This window comes from Canis lupus, chromosome 32, assembly GCF_048164855.1.
Source record: "Canis lupus baileyi chromosome 32, mCanLup2.hap1, whole genome shotgun sequence".
In the NCBI taxonomy this organism is placed as follows: domain Eukaryota; kingdom Metazoa; phylum Chordata; class Mammalia; order Carnivora; family Canidae; genus Canis; species Canis lupus.
In genome coordinates, this window is record NC_132869.1 from 30315602 (window position 1) to 30325603 (window position 10002).

At 46.8% G+C, this 10002-nt stretch overlaps 1 protein-coding gene and 1 pseudogene across 1 annotated transcript in view; one reads left to right on the forward strand and one right to left on the reverse strand.

Moving 5' to 3' along the window:
* LOC140623045 (C2 calcium-dependent domain-containing protein 4A-like) overlaps window positions 1-6636 on the reverse strand; it is a 66276-nt gene extending 59640 nt beyond the window's left edge. The window contains exon 1 of the transcript XR_012022723.1: window positions 936-6636. The gene's annotated coding sequence lies outside the window, so the exon portion shown is untranslated. The remainder of the gene's footprint in view (window positions 1-935) is intronic.
* A 2806-nt stretch (window positions 6637-9442) lies between these two features.
* On the forward strand, window positions 9443-9540 carry LOC140623401 (U6 spliceosomal RNA; annotated as a pseudogene).
* Window positions 9541-10002: the final 462 nt, after the last annotated feature.

Genomic DNA, 10002 nt, shown 5'->3' on the forward strand with positions numbered 1-10002 from the left:
AGAACAGAACTGCATGGACACTTCACCAAAGCAAATATATGAATGGTAAAGCACAAAAAAAGATGCTCAACACCACTAATCTTTAGGGAATTGCAAATTTATAGCACAATAAATTATCTCTAAACCTATTACAATTGTAAAGGTTTTTTTTTTTTTTTTTTTTTTAAGATTTTATTTACTCATGAGAGACACCGAGAGAGAGGCAGAGACACAGCAGGCTCTCCCACAGGCAGAGGGAAAAGCAGGCTCCATGCAGGGAGCCCAATGCAGGACTCCATCCTGGGTCTCCAGGATCACGCCCTGGACTGAAGGTGGTGCTAAACCGCTGAGCCACCCGGGCTGCCCTACAATGGATAAAATTTAAAAGACTGTCAAGTGTTGGTGAGGATAGACTGCTCTACTACAATGGTGATAGAATGTAAAATGGTACCACCACTTTGGAGAACAGTCTGATAGTTTCTTTGGCAGTTGAATATAAACCCAGCATATGATGGGCCAGCCATTCAACACCAAAAAAAAAAAAAAAAAGAAAAAAGAAAAGAAAAGAAAAAAAACACCTCCACCCAGTTTTATTTTTTTATTTTTTTTTCCACCCAGTTTTTAAAAAAAGATTTTATTTATTCATGAGAGACACAGAGAGAGAGGGGGGCAGAGACACAGGCAGAGGGAGAAGCAGGTTCCATGCAGGGAGCCCGATGTGGGACTCGATCCCGGGTTTCCAGGATCAATGCCCTGGGCTGAAGGCAGCGCTAAACTGCTGGAGCCACCCGGGCTGCCCTCAACCCAGTTTTTAAAATACACACACAGATAGCAAACCTAATATAAACTATGGACTTTAGTCATAATAATATCAGGATAGTTGAGAAAAATCAGGATATTTCCCCTAAAATTCCTCTTGTGGGGTTGGGGATTCTAATACTCCTTGCAGTACAGACCTGATATGGGAAGAGGGAAGACTCCAGGCATTTGCTCCTATGAGAACTGGAAGTTCTGTGAGTGCAGAGAAGATGGGGTGTTGGCTCACTGGAGATTGTTCTGGAGATTGTTCTGGAGATTGAGTCTCTGGCCACCAAATTCCTGGATCTTCAGAAGTAGCCTCCCAACTCTCTTTCTGCCCCAATTACCCTGGCTCTTCACCGCAGCAGGCTCTTGTTTGCCATGTTTATCAAGAAGGGGGTTTCTTGGTTGCTCTGCCCCTCCTCCTCTCCCTGACACTCCCTCTTTTTCCTCTTACACAAAACCTGATTCACTTCTGCTATAACAAGGCTGCATCCAAGTCCAGCTTTGATCTCACTTCCCTAGAGAATTCAAACCAGGAACCTTGGAAATCTTCAAGGTCAAATCCTTCACTTTACAAATGAAGTAACAGACTCCATGAGATAAGGTGACTTTCTTAGGGCCACATAGCTAATAATTTGTTTTACCTCCACCTTCACACTATAGACAGTTGGATAACCTAATGGCTATCATGACCACTTGGCCAAAAATTTTCTGTCCCAATTTCAAATGTTTGGTACACCCAATCATTAGGTCACATTAAGAATTTCACTATCAAAAAAGCATTGCAACTACTACTGTAAACATGTTAAGAGGGATCTTCTGGAAGCAAATTTATTCCCATTACTGAATCTCACTTTTCAATCTAAAGCACTGGGTTTTACCTTTTTTCTGATAAGAGACCCCCTTTAGAAAACCAGTGAAAGCTACAGACCCTCTTCACCCAAAAATATTTATGTAAAAACATAAAATTTTGCTTCAGCGATTTAAATATGCAGTACATGACCATGAAAACCCTTGATCGGATAGCACAAATGTTGGCATGTCTGCCATGTGGCCAGGGAATATCTTTAAATGGCTCTTAAATCATAAAAAATTGCAAATATTTATATAGTACAACAGATTACAGAGCACATTTAATCCTCACAACAACCCTGTGAGGTAGGTATTTTTACCCATGACGAGACCACAACCCAAAGAAATCTGGAGACTTGCCAGAGTTCTCATGGATAATAATGGCAGTGCCAGGACTAGAACACAGGATTCTTGTTCCTTGTTCAAAATATCTTCACATCTAATATTTTCAGTTTTGAAGCTGGTATCCTTGCCAGCTACCCAGGAGAAACTCAATGGCATGGCCTTTCAATAAGTAGTTCTTCTAACAATTAAATAAGTGTGAGGGGTTGATGAGAGACTACAGATTGGAACCCATCATGCACTATTCCCAGGCAAGGATACCAGAAAGTATGTCATTAGAATTGCAACCCTTTGGGTACAGAAACTAACCACCACTTAAAGGAAAACAAAACAAAACCAGATGCCAAAAGTGGTAAGACACACAGTTCTGGGGGGTTTATTTTGTTTGTTGTTTTTCACTGTAGTTGTAAATTGTCTGGCCTTTTCCCAAAGAACAGTCCGTTGGGAGAAGAGCCAACATCATCTGAGAAAAAGGCAGTACACACAGCAAAAAGGAACTATGAGAAGCCAGAAAACAAACTTCCAAACTTTATAAAAGATCAAGATGCTATGAAATCTGCTTAAACGGCCGTAGAGAAGCACGTCCTATAGAAGAAAGCAGGGTGAGAACCCCTAATCAATCCATAAGCCAGACATTTCAGAATCTTCACAAAGTCTCTGGCCATATTCTTGGTGATGCAGAACTCCTTCCTCGGCCATCTGCTCAAAGCAGCAAAGATGGGGAAGCTACTGACCTCACACCCTTGTAGTTGAGGCTATAGAGCAGAGATAGATCAGTGGGCATTAAATGCTGTCCAAGGACTGTGGCAATTTTGTGAAAGCTTTCAATGGCCCATGGCAAATGAGAAAAATGTGGTGCTGTTGTTTAGTAAAGATATCCAAGAGCCCCGACTACCATTACAGGACCTCGGTACACCAAACACCCTTCAAAATATTTGGTAAAATGACCGTAATAAGAGTCAATGTCCTTCACCTGGCTTTCGTGTCTATGGGTTGGGGTATCTATCCAGCCAGTGCCTTAATTTCAGGTTCTTTCAGGCTGTGGCCAAGCAACTATACATCCCTCCTCCAGTGAGCTTCAGCAACAGCAAATACTTCCAGAATAAACCATGTAGGAAAGTTCTCCCAGGTCTAGCTAGGACCTTCCAATCTGGTTACCCCAAAACTCTGGAAACTTACAGCTACTTTTCAATGCCTGCTTTACAAATCAAACCTAGATTCATGACAAACGTGACTCACTCAGAAGGCCTACATTCCGGGAACTCTCTGACCCTACACCCATAAGAAGTTTGTAAATACCTGCACAAAACCACCTCCCCAAAAGAGGTCCTCTCATCAAAGGGTGAAAACCTAGCAGCTTTTTGTTCTGTTCCTCCCCTAGCCTCAGCAGAGACCCTCAACTTGTCCTTAAATGCTAGTAGAATATTCTCTTATAAGAGCATTGTTTGTTCTCTGATCCCTGGGTTGCTCCTTGAGGTTCCTGGACTCTGGGGACCCATAAACGGGATACCAAAATGTTTTTCTTCAATTTTGCGGCTGTTGTTGTTTGGGGATAAGGATGTTTCTTCTTTCTTCTTTGTTTTGTATCTTCCCAAACTCCCACAACTTCCTTGTTCTCCCTTTTTGCACATAATGACCAAGAGAGAAAATTCAAGATGAGCTACAGCTGGACAACCCACAGCAACACAAAGGTACATTACCTTTGCCACAGTGCCTGAGTGTGGCACAGGGGACACAGGAAGCATCCTATTCCTGATTCTCTTCAGACCCCCGACCAGTATCACTACCCAGAGAGAGGATGGGGTGAATCTTTAGCCTACATGTGTCAGCTGGTCCTCCGCCCTCAGCTCTGTGGCAATTACGAAGGTAATGTCAGAACCCATTCTGAGCATCTCTATTTTCTTAGCTCCCTCCTTACCTACACAGAAAAGGCAGTCCTTAGAAACCCATTTCTCACCCTCATGCCCTATAGTCAGCCATGATTTTATCTTCCCACTACATATGAGCTCTCCCAGAGCAGGGAATGAGTCTTGTTCATCTTTTATCTTCAGTTCCTAGCTAGAACTTGGCATGCAGTAGACACTCAAGTGTTTGCAGGAAGGAAGGGAAAGAAGAAAAAAGCACAGAGAGAGAAGGAAGGAGGTTTCATTCTGGTTTTGTCTCTGGTTTCTGCCATGGCCTTCTCCTTCTAAGCTTTTTCTGCTTCCTCACTGTTAACTTATCTTTCATATAGTTTCTGCCCAAGTAGAAAGCTAAGAAGAGTATCATCTGACTACCCATAAAGGCAAGGTCCGCAAATCCAGTTAATACAAGTAATTCCCTTTCCCTCTTGACTTACCCCAAAGGACAAGCAATTTCTATTCCTATGTTTTCTAACCTATTCTCTGACTTCTTCAAAGTTACTCTAAAAGCTCTTCCAGTTACCATCAACCTAGGAACTGGCACTTTCAAGGGTATGTATCCTCACCTAACATGGGAACAACTGGCCTTTTGTCTTTCAGCATTCTGCTCTAAAGAGGCAGCTCTATGTCCTCTTGTCAGAGATTGCAAAGGATCCAACTGGCACCCAGAGCTTAGGGACAAGTCTTTTTACTCCACTGCCAGTTCAAGTCCCTGCCCATTTTCTGATCATAATCCAGTCTCCCATGGGCCTGATACCTCTGCAAGCTCCCTCTCACCAGCTGTAATTTGGGTTCTGGAGGCTTTTAGCTTCATCAGACAATTTCACAACTGCAGGGAGGGACAACATTTAGATACTTAGCAATTCAACCCCAGGATCCCATCAGAATCCAGCACTCTTTACCACCTAGTCTAGCATCACAGAGAGCAGTGATTGTTCAGTGTGGAACAAACAGCTTATCCTAATTTTAGGCACTTCGGTGATGTTAACGTGGAGGAGAGAGCTAAAAGGTGAAAGAAGCAAATCACCAAAAAAAAAAAAAAGATTTTTTCCACTTTAGAACATGATGTGTAACTCACAATATACATCTAGTACCTCTCCTATATTAAGAGCATCTAAGCAGACCATGGGGATGCCATTGCCATTTACGGTGACTACTTGCCTCACAATATCTGTATCATCCTCCACCAAAGACTCCTGCTACTCTGATACCCCTGCCAGAACCTTGACTATTGAAGGGTATTCAGCCTCAAGATTAGATCCCAAATCCTAAAGGTCTTAAAATACAATTGGACCATTTTTTAGTTGTTTCTGCAATATTGTTTCTATGTTCCAGGGCCCTTACAGGGATAGGATGCTAATTCAGGAGAAAGGAAGAAGTAACTTTCTTCCTAATTCCCCGTGTCCCTTAGGGTCAGGAGTAGTGACTATCCAGTGATAGTTACTCTTCCCTCTGGGTCCCTGACAACTGGCTGGTCAGTCTTCTCTCATTACTACCACCATGGATATCAGCATTCCTATAGAGGCTTAACCTATTTTTAAAATGGAGTTTAAGAGTGCCCCTACCACAGGACCATAAAATCAGCCTTTCTTAACACCCCAGTTGGTATCTTATTTCCCGAGATTCTGACCTCAGGAAAAGACACCCACCTAACCCCACGAGAGCCCACATCCAGATTCGGCCTAATGTCCTTTCAGGGTTTCTAACTTAGGACTGCCAAAGGTTTGCCTCCTTAACAAACTTTGTAGCTATGCTCCCCTCTTACACCCTACTTCACCTCCTAAGCCAGAGTGTCTGCACTAGGGAGGGAACTCCACCCCCACTCCCCCACCCCCCACAGCAACCCTTTTTTTTTTTTTTAGGATTTTTTTTTTTAACTTATTCATAGAGACACAGAGAGAAAGAGAGAGAGAGGCAGAGAGACAGGCAGAGGGAGAAGCAGGCTCCATGCAGGGAGCCCGACACGGGACTCGATCCCGGGTCTCCGAGGTCACGCCGGGGCTGCAGGCGGCGCTGGGCCGCTGAGCCGCAGGGGGGGCCCCGGTCTGCTCCCCTCTTGCAGCGAGTCCGGCTACGAATCCTCAGCCTGAGCTGAAGGGAAGTTACCGGCCAGCGGGCAGCTCCAACCCCAGCCCTTCCCACGACAGGCTTTCGAGCTTCCCCGCAGTCCCTGCAAAGGCCGCCAGGCGGGCCGGCGGCGTCACCCACGAAAGCCTGGGCGCCTCGGACCCAGTCATCCTACAGGCACAAGTGTCTTCCCTCCCCATTGTTGTGCCCCAGATTGCGAATCCGAGAAACCACCGAGGAGCCGACACCGATGCAAACACACGAGGGTTTATTACACGCTCGAGCTCGGGTCCACGTGTACCCGACGCAGCGAACCGGCACTTGGACCCGAGACTACGAGGCCTAGCAGCTTTATGGGGACCCGCGGCCAGTGGGATACGCAGAAAGACGCACAGTCCCGTGGTCCGCTCGCAGGTGGCCGATTGAATCACATTTTACCCTAAAGTATCCGTTTGAACCGGCCTATCACTGAGCTGATTTCCAATTAGGGTGTGCCCTGGGCTCGACCGCGGTGGGGCGGCGCCCTAAGCAACAAGCAGGGGCACAAGGCGGGGGCAGCACAACATGGGGTCAGTCCTGCTCTGCTTGTCCAGGGGTAGGGGGTTTTGTTAAATTTCCTGGGTCCCACACCCATAAGGCCACTGTCACCACGAGGCCTGGGCGGGGCTGCGGGGCTGCAGGCGCACCGCGCTCCCCCACTCCCCGGGCCTGCGGGCCGCGAGCCCAGCGGCCAACGCCTCCCAACGGCCGCCGATGGGGCCTCGAGCGCGGGGTCTCCCAGGCCACCGGGCAGGGGTGAGCCGCAGCCGCAAGGCTTCCGGGGCTTCCGGGGCTTCCGGGGCTTCCGGGGCTTCCGGGCAGGGGCCCAGCCAATGGCAGGGCTGCCTGGGGCCGCTGGGGCGGGAGGCCACGCCCCGGGCAGCCCCGCCCCCCGTGCGTGGTTGCGTCAGACGCGGTGCGCGCCTCCTGCTCCCCGCCTAGTCGGGCTGGCGCTGCGGCAAACGGGCGTGACCCGGGCAGCGCGCTGGTGGCCTCTAGCGCGGTGGCTGTCGCTGGCGGGCCACACGGGCAGGCCCCGAGGCGCCGCGCGGACCCAGGGGCCGCCGCTGGCCGCCGCCCTCCGCTCCGCCGGCCCTGCCTGCCCCTGCCCTTCCTCGGTCGGTTGGACCCCGAGGCCTTTCTGGGTCACGGGCGGGCCAGGCCCCGTCTCCCCGCTGCCCTCCTCCCTGCCTCCTGTTTCTAGCCCCCCCCCCGCCCAGGGTGTAGAGGCCGTCCTGCCGCCTTCCCACCTGTGGCCCCCGTGGCCTGAGGCATCGGAGGCCTAACTGCTGTGACTCTGCCAAGTTCTAACTCTGCACCCTCTAGGTCTTTCTGGTACTTTCCATGCTGTCCTTTTACCGCCCTCTCCCAGGCGTCGCGTCACTTAACCCCAGATCCTTCACCTCTGCTCTTAAGATCCAAAGGGCTTATGCTCACACAGAGCAATGCTCACCACTTTATCATGACCCTTTGCGGTTGGTTTATTAAACTTCCATGTTTCAAAAAAAAAAAAACTTCCTCCGTTTCATACATACCATTTTTAAAAAACATTACTTAAGCATTTACTCACTGATGACAGTTTAATTTTTTAAATTATAACAAACTTAGGATAGTTGAGCCTGTTGAACGCTTCGATGGTTTAAGTAGCAGACACAAATTTCTTCCGAAAACTGTGATAATTTTATAACCAGCCCTGCCCTCCCCCCCCAAAAAAAAAACAATTAAGCTTTGTTCCTTACACTTACTCTTTTTCCGGGGGTGGAAGGGGAGAGAGAAAGGGGGAGAGAGAACGATGTCAAAATGGGGCCAGTGGGTATTTGCAGGTGATGAGATGAATGTTTTCCATTGTCCTTTTTATCAACTGTCTTTTCTACCCTGTACCTATATTTTAAAAGATATTTTCAATTTTTTTTTTATATTTTCAATTTTAAAGAGGATTAGAGACGTGAGGAAACTGGGAATCAGGAAGAACAGACCAACCCTTTTGACCATCTGATTAAGGGACTATCTACTCTTCAGGGGAACCTCCCCTAATACTCTTCCCACAGGGCGGTTCTAAGGGAAAGGAGAAGAGGCATGGACACCTTAGCTTAGGGCAGGGTGCAGGAAGCTGGTGCGCAAAAGATTAGTGGGTGTTCTGGGCATGGTTTGAGGGCAGAGGAACCTGACGATTCATTGTACCTTCCCAAGGGAGCGACTGGCCAACCCGCCTTGCACACCTGTGTGTGCATGTGTGTGTGTGCAAGAAAAGCCAGTATAGAGGTGAACTGGGAACACGTTGCTCTGTCACCATATTTGTTCACTCTTTGGGCTGCTTCCCCATTGGTGAGTGTAAGGTCAGATTCCAAATTAAGGCACTGTCCCCAGTGCCCTGGAGACAGGGACTTGATGGGGCCCCTGGAGTCCCAGTCTCAGGTCCAAGCCCACCCCACATGCTTGGCCCCCAGCCAGGGACGCCTGAATAGCTGGATGTGGTCATCTCTCCATGACAACATGTGTGGAATTGGGGTGGGAGGAATGGAAGATTATTTAGATTTTTTTTTTTTAATTCACAAGTAAAGAAACATGCATTTGATAGTGCATGTCAGGTACTGGCAGGTAATGACAGAAAAATGGAAAAATACCGGATTTCAAAATCAGGGGAAGGGGAAAGATAACATGCAAATAAAGGGAAACACGCAAAATACAATTATATAAATGGTAAACATAAAGTAGGATAAAAAGACTAAAAGGGAGTATAACAATTATTGTACAAAGTTAATGGGCTGAATTTTCCTACCAAAATAGACTGTTAGTTTTTAAAAAATAACCCTGTGATATACCATTAAACAAGAAATCTACTTGAAACAGAATGCTTCCAAAACCTTGAAAATAAACGGACAAATGAAGTATTTATACAAGACAGAAAGAGCAGTATTACTATGCGCTAGGCTGACCCAGTTGTCAAAAATTTGTATACACTTAGCAATACAGCAGCTAAGTGTAGCAAGCAAAAACTATTAGACAAGGAGAACTTGATTTTTTTAAAAATACAATTATATGTGGGGAGTTGAAAAAATACCTCCTTATGAATCCTTTTGTTTGTTGTTCCAAAATTGGTTGCAATGACCCTAGAATTCATGTGGGGGAGTAAATGTTTTAAAAAGCTAAGGCAAACATTATATGGTCACATTCATTTGGGGAATATAAAAATTAGTGAAAGGGAATAAAGGGAAAGGAGAGAAAATGAGTGAAAATATCAGTGAGGGTGACAAAACATGAGAGACTCCTAACTCTGGGAAATGAACAAGGGGTGGTGGAAGGGGGAGGTGGGCGGGGGGGTTGGGGTGACTGGGTGGTGGGCACTGAGGGGAGCACTTGGCAGGATGAGCACTGGGTGTTATGCTATATGTTGGCAAATTGAGCTCCAATAAAAAAATTTAAAATAAAAATTAAAAAAATTAAAAAGCTAAGAAAAGTGCTCACTTTGGCAGTGCATATACTACAATTGGAACAATCCAGAGAAGGATAGCATGCACCTTGCTCAAGGATGACACACAAATTCGGGAAGCATATTTTTAGAAAAAATGAAAAATAAGTAACATAGCAAAGAAAGATCATGTAAAAGAAGACGATTGAGGAATTACCTCCATCACCATAGCTCATAAGTTCCTAAGAAAGCTACTAGAAAACAAAGGCTTGGAGCAGAGAGGAGGGTCCCTGGGAGGGCTCAGCCTCGGCAGCCCGGGCACCGCTGTGCCACAACAGAGACAACTGAGCTCTCAGCTGCTGGAGAGGGCATGAAGGCTCAGCTGTAGGACCCTGCCTCTGCCAGGAGGGCCCAGCCAGAGGCTCTGGTTGGTGGGGAGCCAGCAATGGAGAATTCTCCATACCATGGCTCACAGCACCCCACCAGGGTTGGGGAACCTGCAGAGAAATGAGAGGACGTGAACTGATTGGACGGTGTCCAAATATTCCGTTAATAAACAGATCCCGGAGGCAGAGTATCCTGTCAGGCCATGATGTATTTTTTTTATCTCTG